The sequence below is a fragment of the Culicoides brevitarsis genome, chromosome 1, assembly GCF_036172545.1.
Source record: "Culicoides brevitarsis isolate CSIRO-B50_1 chromosome 1, AGI_CSIRO_Cbre_v1, whole genome shotgun sequence".
Lineage (NCBI taxonomy): Eukaryota > Metazoa > Arthropoda > Insecta > Diptera > Ceratopogonidae > Culicoides > Culicoides brevitarsis.
This window is the reverse complement of record NC_087085.1, coordinates 41232152-41253067: the sequence shown is the minus strand read 5'-3', so window position 1 is coordinate 41253067 and position 20916 is coordinate 41232152.

Genomic DNA, 20916 nt, shown 5'->3' with positions numbered 1-20916 from the left:
ACAACTTTCCCGCGCATTTTTTCGCGCTCGCTGAACTTTATAAACAAAAAAAAAAGAGCGTAACACAGAAATTTGATTTATGTCTATTTGATCAACCTCATACCTCATGCAGTTGCCATAAAAAGAGCGGAATGCTGGGATAAAGGTAATCTGTTACTGCTCTACTGTATTCCATCGTTTTTCAGCGAAGAAAATAGACAAATGTAGCATCTGTGATGTTATTCACTGAAATTTTATTGAAATGGAAAAAAATGATAAAAAAAAATTCACACCCTTTTTAATGCATGGAAAAAGAAGCGAAACAGTAGCGCACAAATAGAGCAAATGTTAAAAACACAAAACATAGAACATGAAAAAATTTGTTCATATTGATATAAAAGCATTCAGACCTCATTCGATAGGCACAAAATTTTTGGCGGAAATCGGATAAAGTCAAATTCAATATTATGTTTTTTTTGTTCGTCGCGAGTTTTAAATTTATTCAGTTACATGGCGTCTCCTTTTGACATTTTATGAACTGTTTAACGTCACGTGTCAAGATTTGAAAAAGGCGCCAAATTTAGTAAAAAATTGACACACGAATAAATATTAAAATTTATTCTTAATTTTGAACAATATATTTTCAGAAATTCAAATAATATTGATTAAAATCATAAATGGCGCCATTTAAAAAATTTCCCGCTTAAATTTATTAAGTAAAATTTTCGATGAATTTTTTGTTCGAATTATTTTTTTTTAATTTTTGTTATTCTTCTAAATGTATATTTTCTTCAAAATTTTCCCGCCAAAACTTAAAAGTATAAAAAATTCATTAAAACTTGAATGTTTCAGTTACAAGGCGTCTCCATTTTTTCCGATCTCGTATTTTGACGATCTGAAAAATGGCGCCAAATTGTTCAATATCTTTGAAATTATTCGAAATTTCTTTCAAAATTTTTTTATAAGTAAAAATTATAAAATATATATTTTATTTCATAATTTTAAAGTACTTTTTAACTTTAATTTAAATGAAAATTTATAAAGACGCCATTTAAAAAATTTCCCGCCAAATTTCAAATTCATTACGTGCCCTTCCTGATTGTGAGAAATTTTTCAATAAAATCGAATCTCATAATCGGAATCCGTTTTTCATGCATGAACAGCACAAAATCAATTCATGTCATGCATCTCGTTTCTTTTTCGGGTATTTACATAATTACTTTACAAATTTCCTCGTGTTTCATATCGTTTGCCCGAGAAAAAAACATCAATCATCGTGCATGTGTATGGAAAAAATTTTCAACTTTATGCCATTTGATCCTTCGTTTTTTCTCTCTCTCTCTATTTTTTTCATCCTTTTTATGTGTCTGTGATGTTCTTGCGATCTAAATCAAAACCCTATCCTAATAATTTTTCTGTCTATCACTACGTTTTTTTCGTTCTGTGTGTATCATTTTCATATGTTTAACATAAACTAACGATGATATTATCAACGAGCAGTGCAGGTCATCATCATCATCAAATACGAAAGGAAAAAAAAGAGTTGGAGAACGAATGGACATGGGTATGTAATTTCGTATTCGTACCACGTTTCGCTTATCCAATCTTCCATATCCTATTCTCTCTCTATCGTCGTCGTCGTCGTCGTTCGTAACTGACCTCTTTTTTATGTAATTTTATATTTTTTTTAACATGTGAGGAATTTTATGAAAAAAATTTTCAGCATTTTTGTGACAAAAGTTGTGAGTCAAAAATTATCATACAATAAATTTCGCATGAATCATCGAATTCTGTAGATTTAATAACGATAATTGAATGCCTTTATCGTCAAACAAACAACAAAAACAAATAAATATCCAACGTACAGTACAGCAAAAAGCAATCAGATCCGTATCATTATCAATACACACAATTCAAAGTGATACTCGAGAGATACTTAATTATAATTAGCCGAAAATTTAGTTGGACTCAGTTCAATAAAATAGATGTCGACAACACACACAATTAGGAAATTATCAAATTTTTAGCAATGGAAAAGTGGTATATGGATCGTATTTCGAACTAATCTAGAGCATGTTTCGAAAATCACGTTAGTTAAATATTTTGATGGCGCGACTGCCGTAGGTTAATGCCTTCCGTCAAATGCTATCAAATTAGATGGTTTTCTATTTATAAAGTGAAATTTGAGCACAAAGAGAATTTTACTGTGATTTGATTGATAAAGGTGAAGGACTCTATTGACATAAAGGTTTAATTTAAAGCTGCTTTTGTGATGCGAATCAATTGTAAAATTTGTTTTGTAAATGGGCTTTTGTTAAATTTTGCATTCATTTGATTGATTTGTGATAAAATTAGACTGAAATGCATTAAAATTTTAAAATTTAAAGTTTATATGAAAATTTAAAGAATTTATGCTGAAAAATTTTTTTTTAACAATTTTTTTTTATTTTATGTTTAAAAGTAAAAATTTTAACAAAAATTTTGAAAATATATTTTTTTTTTATTTTTAGGTTTTAAAATTAAATTTTTCAAATAAAATTTGAAAATATTTTTTTAATTTTTTTTTATTTATTTTTTAAAAATTAAAAATATATTTACTGACTATATTTATTTATTTTTTATATTTATTTAATAAAATTAATTAATTAGTTAATTATTGTTAAAATTTTTTTGTAAGAATTTTCTCCGATTTGAAAAAAAAAATTTTTTTAAATCTAAATTTATTCAACTTTTAATAAAAAATTTATTCAACTTTTAATTTTTTTATTTATTTGATTAAAAAAAATTTTTTTATTTAATTTTTTTATTTATTTAAATTATTTAAAAATTATTTTTTTTAAATTTTAATTTTTTAAAATTTTTTACAGAAAATGTCAAAATAATAATTTTTTTAATAATTAGAAATAAATATAATTATTTAAATTAATAAATTAACACAAAACTTTGCGCATTAATTTTTTTTTATATTTTGTTTTTCAAAAATTTTTAATCAAATTTTTAAATTTAATTTTAATAATCAATAATTTATTTTTTAATTTTAAATATTTTTTTTTATTTTTATAAAAAATAATAATGAATAAAATAAATAAAAAAATATTATTTTTTTTTTTTTTTTGAAAATTTAAAAAATAATAAAAACATAGAAATAAATGGAAATCCTTTAAAAATTATAAACTCCTCAAAATCAAATTTGAAAGCATTCTTAAAAAATTTTCTTTTCATTTTTGTAACCAAGAAACCTTTTTTTCGTTTCACAGCAAATTTTATTCGTTATGCGAACACCGCATCATATTTCAACAAATAAAAAACTGGCTCATCTAGGATAACAACTCTCCATTCTCTCAACACACACACGTTGAATACCCGATACGGACAACAAAGAGGATAATATAATAGCGAAATATGATCATAACCATTACTTTCGTTCCACAAATTTATTAGTTTATATACCAACAAAACTTAAAGTTGCACAGAAAAAAATGCTCCAGAAAAAAAACTGTTAACTTTTCTTTCACTAAATGATAATTTGTGATGTTATTATGACTAACGGTTGCTTTGTGGCGACTCTTTTGCATAAAAATGCGATTTTTTTGCATTACTCCCTCAGTCTTAAAGGCTTAAGTTGCATAATTGCACAAAAAATATAATCCCCAAGTTTGTAAAAAAAAATATGAATAAAATACAAGTTTTTTTTTGTGTGTTCGCCATTGTGCGAGTTGAAAAGTATTCATAAAAAAAAGAAAATTTTTATTAAATTATTTGTCCAAGTAGAGTTTTTATTGTGGTAAAACTGTTTCACTTTTTTTCTGGATTTTCTTCCATTCATCTGTGCAAAATGTGTACAAAGCCATAAGTCTCATGTAATAATAATAATCGTAATAAAAAATTAGTTGCTGTACAATTGCATGCCGGCATCTACGACGAAGAATTTTTTTTCGCAGTAGAAAAAAAAGAGACATTTTTCATTATTTACTTTATATAATTTTTTCTTCTACTTTTTTTCACTTTAGAGCTCTTTTTCGTCGTAAAATTTCATTTCGTGCAAGTTATCGTCAAAAATGTCGTAAAACAATACCATTGGACCAAAAATAATGAAATATAAAAGTTTGTAGCGGTAAAATAAACGAACCATTATTTATCCTCAATTTCAGAGAAAAAAAAAGAGTCGAAACTTCTTTGTCGTTATTTCACACACATGTGTCGGTAGAGAGGAGTGGAAAATGTTGTCGCCTGCCATCACGGTAAGAAATAATTTATCAATTCGATATTTATTAACACAATAAAGCACAATTTTATGTCACCAACTTTCCTTATATGTATCAAGCGTATAAAAAATATATATTAAAAATAATATGTTGAAGCTTTTTTATCCTTCGTTTTTTTTTATTTAACGCATTTCGAAGAAAAAAACAAAAAAAAATGAAATAATCGGAGTCATTTGGTTAAAATTTTCATAATGTGCATTGGGCTAAAAATTTATTGAAACTTAAAAATAAAAATATTTAATGTAAAATTTGCATTGGGTTAAAAATTTTGAATCTACATTTAAAAATTTTTTAAAAAATTTAATTATTTTTTTTAAATTTAAATAAGAAATTAATATTTAAAAAATTTAAATATGGAAGAAAATTTCTTAAAAAGAAAGAAAAAAAACTAAAATTTGCATTGGGTCAGTTTAAACTTTAAGAAAAAAGAATGTGCATTGGGGCAATTTATGCAATATATGGAGTTTAAAATTTTCTTAAAGAAAAAAATAAAATGTACATTGGGCTAAAAATTGACTGAAAATTTAAAATAAAAGAATTAAATGTAAAATGTGCATTAGGTTTAAAATTTTAAATATGCATTGGGGCTAAAATCTAAAATGTTTTCTTTTTTATCATAAAAATACGGAAATTTTGCGCATAGAATAAAATTTTCTTTATAGAAGGAAAAATCATAAAATTTGCATTGGGTCAAATTAAAATTTAAATTAAAACTTAATTAAAAAACTTAAAATGTAGATTGGGTAAAAACTAAAATTTTCACAAATTTGATAAAATTTTCATTTTTAGATAAAAAAAAAATGTGCAATGAGAAAATTTATATATTGTGAAACTCAATTTTACATAAAACAAGAAAATTCAAAATGTGCATTGGGTCAATTTAAATTTTAAATTTAATGCAAAATATGGATTGGGAAATTTTTCTTAAAGAAAAAAATTTTTGAAAAAATTAAAAATTGAGTTTCACATTGGGCAAAAAATTAAAAAAAAAGCTTCAAAAAAAATTTAAAAATGTGCATTGGGCTATTTTTAACGACAACGATTTTCAATGTCAAAATGCGATAATATCGTTAAACTTTTTTCCTGATGAAAACTTTCTACTGTGACATTTTTGTATTTAAAGAGATGTTGAGAGTATTTTTCTCTTATTTATTTCGGATCACACACACGCCCCGAGGAAAGTTTGCTTTTTATTCAATTACATTTTTTGATTGAAAAATATTCCCGGTGTTTGTGTTGACTCCGCTTCCATGTGCGGGGATCATCATGACTTACATTTTCCTTCTGCTGCGAGTTGTGGGCGAGTAAAGGGGGAAACACGAAATAAATCCTCGTTTTCTTGCTTCGTCACTGCATGCAGTAAGTTACCTTCCCGTAGCATCGCAGGTATGCATTTGGCACATATTTGAAAGTTAAAAGCTCCATTTATTTTATAAATTTCTTTTTTTTTTCTCTTGCAATGTCGATACATCGTGTATTAATAATATTTATGGCTCGAAATTGCCAATTGCAAGGAAAGACAGTTATTTTGTAAGAAAAGTACATTTTTTGACAGTCGTTGGTTGGTCGACGGGAGTTAAGAGCTTCTTGGGAAGTACTTTAAAAAGCGATATATAATCCAGTTATGGCGGTGACGACGACAAAATGGACATACTAACAATAAAATGTTGTCGATATGTTATAAATTTTCACTTAAGTTGACACTTTCTTCCTGTGTATGACTTTATTTTTTCGTCGTTGCCGATATTTTGTGTTTGGATACAGACAATTAGTTTGTCATTTATTGCGTTAAATGACGTCATTAGCGATAACATCGATGACTAACGATGATTTGTGAGGCAGTTTGAGTCGTATTTCTTGTACTACGTGTCTGATAACAAAAAAAAAATCAATGAACAATTTTTCTTGAAAAAAAAATAAATTAGGTATTTTTTTTTTTGGAAATTTGAGTAAATTAACGTCAAGTTGTTTTTTTATTCAAATAATTTAAATTTGAGATTTTTTGTGTGAAAAACTACTCAAATTGTCTTCATTCACTCAATTTCCTTTGAAAACGTGTAACAAATTTTTGTTTCATGTTTCTGTGAGAGGAACGTCCTTTTATGATTCCCATGAGTAATTTCGTATTCTTTGGTCTTTCGTGTGATTTTTCTCGTTTACATAGCTCACTACTTGATGAAAATTTGTTTTTTTTTGTTCTCATTCTAAAAGAAGAAAAAAATCGTTTTTGAGGAATTTTTCTGTCTTGTCAAATTTTTATTAAAAATTTTAAATAAAATTTATTTATTTTTAAAAAATTATTAAAAATAATTCTTTAAAAATAATTTAAAAATAAAATTAATAAAATTAAAAAATAAAATTAAATTATAAAAAAAAATTTATAAAAATTAATTTATTTAAATAAATAAATTAAGCATTTAAAAAATTAAATTTAAGTTTAAAATTTAAATTTTTAAAATATTTTTTTAAAATAAAAATAAATTCAAAAATACTTTAAAATTAAATTTAAAAAAAAAATTAATTGAACATTTTTAATTTAATTTAATAACAATTTTTAAAACATTAATTTTTTAAATTTTAAATAATTCCTTCTTGAAAAAAAAATTATTATTTCTTTTAATAAAGTAAGAATTAAGAAAATCAATACAAAAAAACTAAAAATAAATAATAATTTAATAAAATGGATAATATTAAAAGTTATTCGAAATTTTTTAAAATTAATTTAATTAATTAATTTTTAATTTATTTATATATTTTTTAATAATTTAAAAAATACGCTTAGCTTCTTCAAATATGTAAAAATAAAAAAATCTTCTTTTTTTATTGCCGCTTGTCATTTCAATGCCGTTCACTCCCCCCTTTTCATTACAATCAGCAAACATTTATCTCATTTAAATACGTTTTTTTTTTCATTTATTTTTCTTCATTCACAAAAAAGGCGCACTTTTCATCAAACATTTTCCTTCAATTGACAGCGTTTTTTTTTAACTAACAAAAAATGTACTGAAATTCATTCAAAAAGGTAACAACAAAAGTCTGATTGTGCTCCCGTAATTGCTACGTTAATGTTACATTTTTTCTGTGTGTCGCAAACACATGAATTGTTGTCTGAGTCATTGATCGGAAGCAATATTTATTTTGAAAGAGAGAGAAAAAAAAATAAATAAAGTAGGCACTCGTGTGTGTAACAAGTTTATTTTTGTTCTTTTGTAATGTTTCATTTGTCGCACAATGGAAGAAGAAGCTGCAAAGGAGTAAAAATTCACACAATGAAACTTTGTTAATATGATCTCTTCAGAAATACTTTGAAAATTCTCTAAACTTTGTCAATATTCTTTAAAGAACACTTTAAAAAATTATTTAAAATATTTTAATTAGAAAACTTTTCCAATCATAAAAGTGTGAATTAGTTTTTTTTTTGTTCTTCCTTATATTGTCACGGAGAAAAATAAGATGTTTATTCAATAGATTTTGTCTGCGGTGGTTTGTTCGAAATAATAAAAGAAAGAAAAGTTCTGGATTTTTTTAATGACAAAACTTCTCAAATGAAGATCAAAAACAAAAATAAAAGGGAATAATTTTCGTTTTCTCCTTTTTTTATACGTTTTTAATGAATGTCGTTTAAGATTCAAAGTTTCTTCTACTTTTACTTTCATGTTTAATTTTAATTTAATATAATATCAAATAATATCGTAATTCGCAAAAATGAATGAAATAAAAAATTAAATTATTAAAAAAGTTAAATTATAAATTGAGGTTAATTTGAACGAACGGAGCAATATTGTTAATTTAATAATTTTTAATGAATTTTGTTATAATACCGCAGCACCCGTCGTTCGGCTGTGAAGTTCAGTATCGTGCTGCGAAATGATTTTTCACTTGTGCTTTTATGCGTTCATTGACCTTTGTTTTTGGTTCAAAGGCCTTTGAAGAAATTTAATATTATGGCATTTTTCGGAGAAGTCAATTAATTTTTTTTGATTGAATTTTTTTTATTTATTTTAATTTTTTTATTATGAATTTTTTTTAATTTATTTTTTTTTAATTTTAAAAAAATTAAAAATTTTTATTAGGGAGTTAATTTATTTAATATATTTAATAAAAATATTTTTTATTTAATTTTTTTAAAATTAATTTTTTTTATTATTTTTATTTTTTTATTATTTTAATTTTTTATAATTTTTTTTAATTTTTTTTTTTTTTTAAATTTTTTTTTTTTTTTTATTTTTTTTTTTTTATTTATTTTTTTTAATAATTTTTTTTTTTTAATTTTTTTTTATTTTATTAAATTTTTTTATAATTTTTTTTTAATTTATTTTTGTTTTACTATTGAAAAAAATATTTAAAATAAAATTTCAACAATTTTTTTCCTTTAAAACAAATTATTATTAAATTTTTGAAATTTTTTTATTTTTAAGTCAATTACATATTTTTGATTGAAAATATTTATTTATTTTTAATTTTTTTAATTATTTAAAAAAAAATATTAAACTGTCAAATTTTTCTCCTTTAAAAAAATTTAATATTAAATTTTTTGATATATTTTAATTTAATGTCCTTGGACAATATTTTTTCCTTAAAAAAAAATAATAAGAAAAAATAAAATTACAAATGAAGATTCAATTATGATAAATTTTTATTAAACCTTCTGTGCAACAAACAAACAAATAAACACTCAGGAGTTGTGAAATCTCGAAGGAACAGATGATAAATTTACATTAAATAACAATCAAATTATGAAAGAAGCCCGTCGCGACAACAACAGCATCATTTGACTCATTTCTGATTCATGGAAAAATTAATATAAAAATATTAAAATGAAATTATTTTTTTTTCTTCCATACAAATGTCATGAAAATGAGAAAAGGACACAGAAAAAAAATATAAAAATAATAATAAACGAATTAAACTTGACTTCTTTCATTATTTTTTTTTTATTAAAATAATCATTGAATTTTAATAAAAAAAATTTCTTGAAGGATTTTTCCAAGTTAAAAAAAAAACAGCTGATACCGAAGGTCATTTTATCATTAAAAAAATAAAATGTTGCTAAATAACTTCTTTTGTTCCGCATTATTTGAACAAAACGGAAATTGCCGCTAAAATCTTCTTTAATTACGGTGGCTATAAATAAATAGACTTTAATGCATTTCTTATGAAAATTTATTATTTTCTTCTTGAAGAAAAAAAAAAAATAAATAAACCAACAAAGAAATGCATTTTAAGCCGACAAACAAGCACAAAAGCAACAAAACAAACTCTAATTAAAAAGTTTTCCATTCAAAAGTATTTATTTTTCGCAAAACCCGAAAACGAAGAAAAACACAAAAAATAGCGGAGTAAAAGTCTTTGCTTATCTCAAACTCCATCAGTGTTTTGTTATTATTAGTCTTACAAAATAAACCCGTAAAAAAACGAAAAATTAAGTTTTAAATATCCGAACAAAAAAAAATTTCTTCATTTGTATTTATTTTTCACGAAAATAAACTCTTCTCAATTCAAGATTTCCGACAATCAACAACAAAGCTGATTGTTATTGAGAGAAAAAGAAGAAACTTTTACGCCGGATTTTCGTCTGCTTCAAAGTTGAACTTTTCTGAGCAAAAGACGATTATTTTGATAAAACTATGCCAAAAATTTTTCAAAAAGAAAGTTGTTGTTTGTTCAATATCATTAGGCAGATTGAGTTTTACACACACGAGAAAAGTCGTAAACGTTGCAAAAATTTTTCCGACAATGGGCGTTTCAAAGCCCGAATCAAATCAAAATGAAGTCATCAGATAAAATTAAATAACTCAATTTTTGTGTTAAATAAGCAAAAGTTGAGTGAATAGTTTTCATCAACTTGCCGCTTTTTTTTTGTTCGTAATTGGTTTGTTGGAGCTGCTTTTGTTATCATCCAGTTGGATTGACGGAAAAAATTGGAAAAATATCAAGTAAAGTTTTTTTTTGTGTCTTTTATCTCGTATTTCAATCGTCATTTGTGTCTCCGGAGAGAGAGACAGAATGAAGGAGAAGCGCATCGTTGAGAGACAAAGGCGTTTGTTCGCTCCCTGCACAGATGTTGCACTTGATTTATCGTCCCGCTTAGACATTGCCGGAGTAAAGTGGCAACTACTGCGTATGATAACTAATAATGATATAAAATAGTTGAAGTACGAGGAAAAAAACTTTGTCTTTTTCAATTTTACTTGACCTGACATACGCTCAAGTGCACTGCGGATGGAAAAGGTACGAGTTTTGTTTCATTTTAATAATTTTTGAGGTTATTTTAATTTTTTTAATGCTTGGTTTGAATTAATTGGAATAATTTTTTTTTTGCTCAATTTTACATCATAGAAGGGTTTCATCTGAAAAAAAATTAAAAAAAAATAAAATTAGATAAATTTTGGAGTTTTTAAATAATTTTACCTTTTTTAAAAAAAAAAAATTAAAATAATTTAATTTTAATTGAAATTTAAATAAAAATAATTATTTTAAAAAAATTGAATTTTCATAATAATTCAATAATTTTTAATTTATTAAATTTAACTTTTTTTTATTTATTTAAAATTTAAATTTATTTATTTTTATTTATTTTAAAATTTTTTTTTTTTTAATTTAAATTAAAATTAATTTTTTTAACTTTTTTTCAATAATTTTATAGATTTAAAAAAAAGCATTTGAAAATTTTTTAAAATAAATTATTACCTAATTAATCTTTTTAATTTAAATTAATTAAAATTAAATTTAATTTATTTAATTTTAATTTAATTAATTAAAAATAAATTATTATTAATAAAAAATTAAATTAATAATAATTTATTTAATTAAAAATAAGTAATTAATTTTATAATTATTAGCTATAAAATAAAAAAAAAAAATTAAATTTTTAATTAAGTTTTTATTTACCTATTAATTTAATTTAATAAATTTTATTGAATTATTAAATTATTTACCTTAAAAAATTAAATTTTCAATTAATAATTAATTAATTTTTAAAATTTATTTTTTAAAAATTTAATTAAAAAAATTTAAATTAAAATTTAAAAAATTAAAAAATAAATCAAAATTCAAAAAAAATTAATATAACTGAAATAATTTAAAAATAATATTTAACATAAATAATTCTTAATTATTATTTATTTTTTAATTTAATTTTTATATTTAAACGATTTTTAAACTTCTTTTCCATTTAAATCTCATAATTTATCTCTTAAAAACTTAAAATTACTCATTTTCCTTCCACAGAGCACCGTTCAAAATTAAATAATAATAATTTCAGTCTGCAGTTACTACTGCATGCCACGCTCCCGGGGTAATTTATGATAAAAGATGACAAGAATTGACACTCACAAAAAGAAAAGAACGACGCGCATCACAGCTGCAAGCTTTAATTTTAAATTTTTCGTGACAAACATTTACTTTCGCATTTATTAAAAAAACAAAAATAAAAGAAATCTGGAAAAAATCACACAACAACAACGAAAAAAAAAGTACATAAACCCACAAGAAATATCACATAACTGTCACTCATAATTTGTATCAATGTGACTCCATGTATCGGAGTGTGTGACAGAGCATGAAATGGTGAACGAACTTGCAAAAGTAACATATTCGAGTTGTGTTCATTCCGAGGCGAAGATAATAAATGTCATATATTTTCTATTCCATTAGGTGAAATAAAATGTCTCTTATCATGTAGCCGCTCTTCATCGTGTGTGTGTGAGAACATCCATTTTAAAGTCTGGAGAAGAGAGACATAACCACTTTGTGCAATAAGTAGCTCGAAATGAAAGTACATTTATCACACACGAGAGGGAAAATCGGAGTTGGGAGCTCGATGAATGCAGTTGAAATCGAAAAATGTTGCAAAATATTAAATTAATATTCAATTTCCTGTCATTTTTGTTACAATTTTTGACACTCATCCAGAGACCGAAAGATAAATAGGGAATAAATTTGACGTATCTAATGAAGCAAAAGTAATCAAATGGAAAATTTTTGCTTGCAGAAATTGCATGAAACCGAAAGACGAAGGAATTGATTTTCCAATAAAATATTCCCTCCCTCAGAGACTTACTTGAAAATGTCTTCGCACTGGCTTTAAATGTCATCAATTTATCATAAAATTGAATGCATGGACAAAGTATCCTCGGCGGAGAATGGAAGGGAAATTCATGAAAAGAGCCACACGATAAAAGGAAAATAATAACTATTCATAATAAATCTCCAGATTTGTTTTTCTTCTACACACACAGACATTCCTTCTGGAAATTGCGGGAAATTAAAAATAAAAAATTATACTTACAAAAAATAATTTTTTTTATGGAAACATTCAAATATTGCAATTCTCACAAATTAAAAAAAAATAAATTATTTATAGAATATTTATGGAAAAAATTCAATTATGACAATTTTCACTAATTAAAAATAAAATAAATTTTTTAATAAAATAATTTTAAAAAAAAATTTTATGACAATTTTTTTACAAAGAATAAAATATTTTTTTTTAATAATAAATTTTAAAAAAACTTCTAAAAAATATTTTCCATAATTTTTTTTAATAAATAAAATTAATTATAAATTTAATAATATTTTTTTAAAAAAAATAATTTTTTAAAAAAATTTAAAATTAAATTTTAAAAAACAAAAAAAAAAATAAATTTAATTTTTTTTTATTTAAAAAAATATTTAAAAAAATTTTTTTTTTAATAATTTTAAAAAAAAAAATAATTAAAGTTTTTTAATTAAATAAAAAAAATAAAAAAAAAAGTCTTAATTTTTTTTAAAAATTAATAAAAATAAAAAATTAAAAAAATTAAAATTAAGTTTTTAAAATTAAATTAAAAATTAAATAAAAATAATTGAAAAATATTTAATAAATAATTTTAAAAAAATTGAAATAAATAGAAAAAAATAAATTATATTATATTTAAATTTCCCGCATCCGTTGGAAGAGAAAAGAACATATTTAATGATAAAATTGTTTTAGCACACATTTACCGCATTCCCTTCTCGCAAGTAGGTACCTGAAACATTCTTTGGGCATGAAATAGAGCAGGACCATATCAATATTTAATTTAATTGTGGCATTTAATGGTCCTCTCATCTTCTCATTTAATGCCCGAAGTACAAACATATTTTATAGATAATTGCGGGATTGCCATCCTTTCGTCCCCTCTCGGTTTTTGGAACTTGTGTGTTTTTCCGTACAAATATAGAGAGAGACACATAAAACAATAAAACACGGGAGAAACGATGTTTTGGAAGTTTCGAACAATAAACATGGATGTTTCCCGGAATGAAAATGAGAAACATGCATAAGATTAAGTTCAAGCGTATCCGATTTTGGCATTGCCTCAAGTTGGTATTATTTTAAAAGCAAAATAATATTATCATAATGTTTATAATGAAGACGAGAATTTTACTTTATGAGGAAATTTTCGAGTGAACAGTAAATCCCGTAGTTGCTCTAAGTGAAATTAATGAGATTAAGAAAGTTACAGAGAAGAATGGAGTTTGAGATGCGATTTCGTGAAAAATTTTCTTTAAATAATTTTAAAGATTTTTGTTTTCATTAAAACTATTTAATTCATTTTTTGAAATTTTTAATTAATTTTTTTAAAAGTAAATAATACCTAAGTTTAATAAATTAATTTTAACGAATTTTAAATTATTAATTAAATAATTATCATTTTATTTATTTTTTATTATTTATTTTTTTTTTATTTTATATTATTTATTTTTTTTTTTTATTTATTTTAATTTTTATTATTTTTTTTAATTTTAAAAAATAATTTTATTTTAATTTTTTAAATCTAAATAATATAGAATTTTAAAAATATTATTTAAAATTAAAATTAAATATAAAAATATTAAATATTTTAATTAATTAAAAAATTTTTTTTTAAAAATAAAAATAATATATAAAAAAAATATTTTGAAAAAAATAATTTTTTTTTTATATGAATGATAAGTTTTTGAACATAAATTTTTACTTTTTAAGTTCTTGATTAAATGAAAAAATAATTAAAAAATTTAATTGATTAAAAAATAACAGGGTTGCCAATAGCAAAAAAAATCTATTTGAAAAAAAAAATAATGATTTTTTTTTTGAAAAAATTTAATTTTTTATATAAAAATAAATTTAAAAAATTTAAATTATCAGAAAAATTTGAAAAATTAATTAAAATAATAATAAAAAAAAAAATTGGCAACCCTGAATATCAAAATCTCATATAAAATTTAACGCCATCTATCGTCAATTATTTTAAAAAAATAATTTTTAGGTAATTTTCTTCATAAAATCACACTTCCTTTCAAAAACATTTTCAAGTTGCAAAATAATTAGAACTTCTCATTAACATGACTTATTCCCTCATCAAAGTAAAATTTTGCAACATACATTAAAAGCTTACACGAAAAGACGAACAAACAGTTAATTTACGGCACGCTGAATAAAATTCTGAGAAATTCCTTCAATCAACAGACATCATGCGAGTTTTCCTCAAACAAAACAAAAATAAGTGAGTTCTCGGTAAATAAAGTCTGTCATAAATAGAAATTCGCAAAAAAATAATTTCATTCAATTTTTTCTTGGAAAATTATCACAAATGAAAAAAAAATAAATTTGAGGAAATTTTTTTTCTTAAGAAATTTTTTAAAATAAGAAAAAGAGATAAATTGTGGAAAATTTCAATTCAACGAAATTTCAACACTTTTTTATTTATTTGGAAGTGACAATTTAAATAAAGTCATAAAAAATCCATATCCGAGAGTAATGTGCTTAAAGTAATAAAAGGAAAGTGTAAATACTATTAAGCAAAAAAATGTTACTTTCTAAATGCATTAACAAAGAGTGCTTCTTACATGCGTTGCCACAGCCACGTACGCAAGGACCTTGCATAATAATAATATATGTAAATATAAAAGACGGAAAAATGTCTGTTTAAATGCATTAACTTACCCCCGCTTCGTACGCTGCGAAAGCTTTTTTGAGGTGATTTTTCCCGAAGGACCGGCTTCCCCGCATTCGACAGGTTTCGTCTCCGCGTTCGTTCGCGTTTGCGCACCGCCCAACTGTCAAAACACTTGCATGCCTTAATGATTTTTAGGGGGTTCATGCCACTCTCTTACGCTAGTCATCGGTTTTTCGTGCTTCCTGCATGTTGTGTCGCAGCAGCAGCCAAACTTGTCGCAAAAAATTAAGATTTTTTCCTTTTGTCTGAGACACAGAAATAAATTTCTCTCAAAAAATTCAGAAAAACAAAAATATTGTGTGGGCAAAAATAATCGGTTAAGTCATTAAACAAGCCCGACGGGAAAAAACCCACGAAAAAAAGGAAAATTTAATCAAACAAATCCAATTTATTATTATTATTTGTGTCAAATCATATGTTTCTCTCTCGCGCTACGAGAACGAAAGGAGCGAATGAGTGACACTCGAGAAAGGATGTGAAGAAGAGAAAACAGAATAAATTATTCAATTTGTGTATTCGCTAAAAAAAAACGAAAAATCTGTGAAAATGTGAATTTTTTTTTTGTGGAATTGAATTTTCTGGAATTGAAATAAATACATCCTGTGTGTAAATAAAACGAAAAAAAAAATGAAAAGATAAATAAATAAGAAAGTTACTGTCCCCATGCCAAAATATGTTGCTCGCTAATAAAGATCTACTACGTCACGAGGAATGCTGCGTGCCGAACACACGAAAATATAAAAAAAATAATAAAACGAATAAAGAGGAAATTGGAAAAAATATATAATAATATTATTTACTCATGCTAATATTTTACTGAAATAATTTTTTTTCCTCCGTGTGTGTATTTTTTCGCAAATGGAAAATTATGAGCCAGCAGCTGTGAGTCCTACGCAGCATGTTACTTGACATACATATTCAATTGTTATTATTATGATAATATTTATTATGAATATTTTGGACTCTCCGAGGATGAGGAAGTGAAATTGAAAACAAAAAATAAATAAATAAAATGAGGAAAAAATTTTTTTAATATTAAAAAAAATTATTAATAAATAAAAAAATACAATTTATTAAAAAAAAAAATAAATAAAAAAATTAAAAATTCGGATAATGAGAAAAAAATTTTTTTTTTTTTTGATAAAAATTAATAATAAATAAAAAAAATACAATTTAATATAAAAAATAAATAAAAAAATAAAATATTCGGATAATGAACTCGATAACGAAGCAAAATTAATCTAAATCAATCAAAAAAGTTTAGTGATGAATAAAAAAAATAAATAAATATCAATGATGATATAATATTAACAAAAAAAAATATTCAGAAATAAAATCAAACGATCAACATAATTGATTGATGCGTTTCGACATTCATTCATAGAAAAAAAAAATATAAAAAAAATATTAGAAAAAAAATTGTTCGGTGAAAATGTGTTGTGAGTGGCAAAAATACCTCAATAAATAACAGAAATATTTATTTAGCAAAAAAAAAATTGTTGTTGATCCCATCTTTAATGTTCAATGTCAGCATCAGACAAATGGTAAGTTGACCGAAAAAAATTATTTCAGTTTTTTTCTTGTTTCTCGAAAAAAAAAATAGACTCCTTCCCGCACGGCAATAAATTTTCCTGCTGAATTCCAAGCCCGCATGTCTCAAGGACTACTAACCTATTTGAATTTGTCATTTGTCAACTCAACAGCGCCGTGTATAGGTCCGCACAGTTCACTTGCGAAGCAAAAAAGAAAAATAATACAATTTCTTTGCCAATTCGGAAAACTTTTTTTTTTCTTCGTCTTTCTTTCTCTCGGCTATTCTTATTTCAATCTTTTATCTGCTTCCATTGTTCCACTTTTGGGTTTTTTCTTTGCGTTTCCTGCTTCCGTGCGTGTTTCTACGGGCATAACGTTTGATTAATGTTCATAGAATTTCTGGTCCATTGTTGCAAAACAATTGTCCAATGGAGGATTTTAGTTTTAAATGTCTGATATTGGATTACTAAAAATTCTTTTTTTGTGTGATTACTTTAAGAAATGGAGAAAAAATGATCTTTGACCGTTAAAAGCTCAGACAATGTCCTATTTTTAGTCATGATGATGCAAACATACGTTCGTCTTGAAGTAAAAAAAAATTACGGAAGAACGATGGAGAAGTAATAAGGCTTACGGATGACATTTTATTAAAAAATTGAACAAAAGATTCTTCTGCCGAGTACTTTCGTTACATACTTGAGTGAAATTGAATTTCTTGATGTTAAACGGATAAATGAATAAATACGAGGCGTTTTCACTTGTTTATGTCGTCCCTTGTTGTTTACTTACCTGCTTATTCAATTTGTTTTCAGTGCTTCAACTCCTCACACATCTTTCGAAATTTTGCTGGATTTGATTTAATAATGGGTAGTTTTGTGTGTTTTCTTATTTTATAACGACATCCGTTAAACTCATGACTGCACAAAAGGTTTTCCGTGTTTGCAGTTTTTATTGACAAATGTGTGATGTTATATGTGTGAAATGGAAAATTGAAGGGAGTTTAGATTTTTCGTTATTTTTTTTAAATTTATTATATTTTTTTTTCTAAAATTACGAAAAATTTAATTTAATTAATTTAAAAAAATAGCTAATAATTTAAAATTTTGACTCAAAAATTTTATTTATTGCAAAATTTGAAGTATTCGTAAATAATTATTGAATTTTAATAAAAAAAATTCTCTTTTTGTATTTATTTATTTATTTTTTTTTTATTTTATTTTATTTTATTTATTTTTTTATTCATATGATTTTAAAGAAATTAAAAAAATTCACAAAAATAAAATATTTTTTTAATAATAATTTTATTTAATTTCGTTAACATTTATTTAATTAGTTGTAAAAAAATGTTAAATTTTTAAAAGTATTAAAAAATATTTTAATAATATTAAAATATAGAAAAAATTAAAAATATTAAAGTTTTAAAAATAATTAAAAAAAATAATAAAAATTATAAAATATTAAAAAAATTTATTTTAAGAAAAAATTTATTGTTTTAACAATTTAATCTTTTTTTTTAAAATTATAAAAATTTTTTAAATCATTAATAATATTTTTTTTAATAATTAATTTATTAATAAATAAAAAAATAAATAATAATTTTATTTAAATTAAAATTGAAAAATTTAATTAACAAAAAAAATTTCAGAAAATTGATTTTTTTGCAAACTAAAATTTAATTTTATGAAAAATTTAAAAACACTTAAAAATTTTTTAATTTATTAATTGAGAAATAAAATATTACTTAATTGATCAAATATTTCAAAAATTTTTAATATTTTTAATTTTCAACATAATGTTCAAGATAAAAAAAAATAAAAATATCCTCTTTTAAATAAATAAATAATTTTAATAAATTAAAAGTTAAAAAATTAATTAATTAAAATAAAAAATTAAAATAAAAAAAATAAAATAAATTTAAATAAATAATAAATTATCAAATAAAATAAAAAAATAAATTAATTTAAAAAAAAAAAAAAATTTTATATTATATTTTTTCAAACATTGTTCAAAAATAAATAAATAAAAGGATAAAACCACATTTACAACGCTTTGCACTTAATTTGATTGCCGATGCCAAGTAAGTCGGCATGACAGTTGAAAAGAGAAAATTACGGATGTGGATGTAAAATAAACACATAAATTCATTAAACATCAAAGCAAAACGTAAACGACGATGACAACGACAGGATCTGGATACAAAGTCATCGCTGCAAGCAGTAAAATAACAAACACACTTTATTTATTTATTTGTGTGAAACGTTATTCAAACATTTTTCCTTAAAAAAAACACGAAGATGCATCTTACTCGTGTTTGTTAGTTAGTAAATGAACATAATTTAATTAAAAGAACGTTTTTCCTTCGTTTAAACTTTTTCCCGATGAAAAGTTGTGTGTTTATGTGGTTTTATAAAAGAGAAATCAGTCCCAGATATTTTTTTTCAATATATTTACGAAAGTTTTACGCTTCAAAAGACTGACAAAGCGTTATCTTGTTCAAACAAAAATTTTATTAAAAAGTCTCCAATGAAATGATTGAAATGCATATGAGTTTAAAATGTAAAACTACTGCAAACATTTTTTTTTTTTTTTTGAAAAACGAATCATTAAAAAGTTTGTGGTTTTTGTCTTCAGGCTTTGAATTTCATCGAAGTCAGTAAAAAAATTTTAAAAACTTCAATAAAAAAAATTCATAACATTTTTTTTTTCGGTGTTTGGCAAAATTCGCTCCGAGTCACATGAGAATATGTTCCGACAAATTCACGCACAATTTGAGTAATTTCCAATAAAAGTCTCCATACGCCGTCGTGACTTTCATCCGAAAACTGTCAAACAAAATTAATATCAAAATTTTTGTCATTTTTATTACATCAGCGAACAACTTAATTTGAGTTGAGTCGAGAAAAAACTTTTTTTTTGTGCCGTACTTACAGCTGAATCATCATATTTTTTTCCGGTCATACACGAAATTTTTTTCTATCTATCATTTTAATGTGCGCCGCAATTTTAATGGCATCGCCAGAAGATGCGAAGCAAAAAAAACAAGAGAATGACCAAATAAAAATTTAAGATGAGTTGACACATTTATGACCTGTGTGTCTTCGTCTTCCCGAAAAAAAAACATAGAAAAAGCGAAAAATGATAAATTTCCATGGGAAAAATTTTTTTTGATGACATTATCATCAAGGTTTCGTTGATTTACAGTAGAACCAAAAAAAAAAGTGACCGAAGAATTTTTTTCTGTTCTTTATTATCGACATTTGTCAGTGCGGTTGGTTTTTCATTTAAAATTCGACGCGAATAAAAGTGGAATTATTCACGGATAAATGGGCATGCAAAGAATCAAAAATTCATCAGAAAATTCTGTTATCACTTTTTGTTGTTCATGGGATTCTTTTCACTATTTCATAACACTTTTTTTTTATTTTTGCTCTTAATCCATCATTTTGATCAGTTGAATAAGTTTTAATTGAAACTCGACCAACCGAGGAATCAATATAAATTTGATTCGTAACGACAAAAAAAAAAATAAATTGAACAAAAAAAAATGTATGAGGCTAATAAAATGATGAATTACTTCGTGGAATTAAGCTATAAAAAATTAAAAAAAATTAAAATAAAAATGAACTTGTGTAAAAAAAATAATATTAAATAATTTAATTAACTCTAAAATAATTTAATTAAATTAATTTTATTAATAAAATTTTTTTTTTGATAATTTTTTAAAATAATTTTTTAAAAATAATTTTAATTGAATAAAATTTATTTAATTAAATTTTTTAATTTTATTTATTTTTTTTATTTATTATAAAAATAAATAAAATATTTTTTTATTAATGAAAAATTTTTTAGAAAAAAAATTTATTTCGTAATTTATGATTTTCAGTAATTTTTTTTTAGTAAAATAACGCATTTTTCTCTACAACTCAAGTTTTAATACACTTTTCAATATTTTCTTTAATGCTTCAACGACTTTGTCATGATTTTCTACCATTTCTATAAGCTGTTCTATACAAATTACTATCTGCGAACCAAATATTTTTCCCGATTCTCTTCTTTTCTTCCAAAATTCTATAAGAGTTTCACTAAATCCAAACTAAAAAAGCAAAAAGATAAAAATTTAGCAAAAAAAAAATAAAAATTTAAAACTTACAGGATGGAACAAAGGAACAGAAACATCT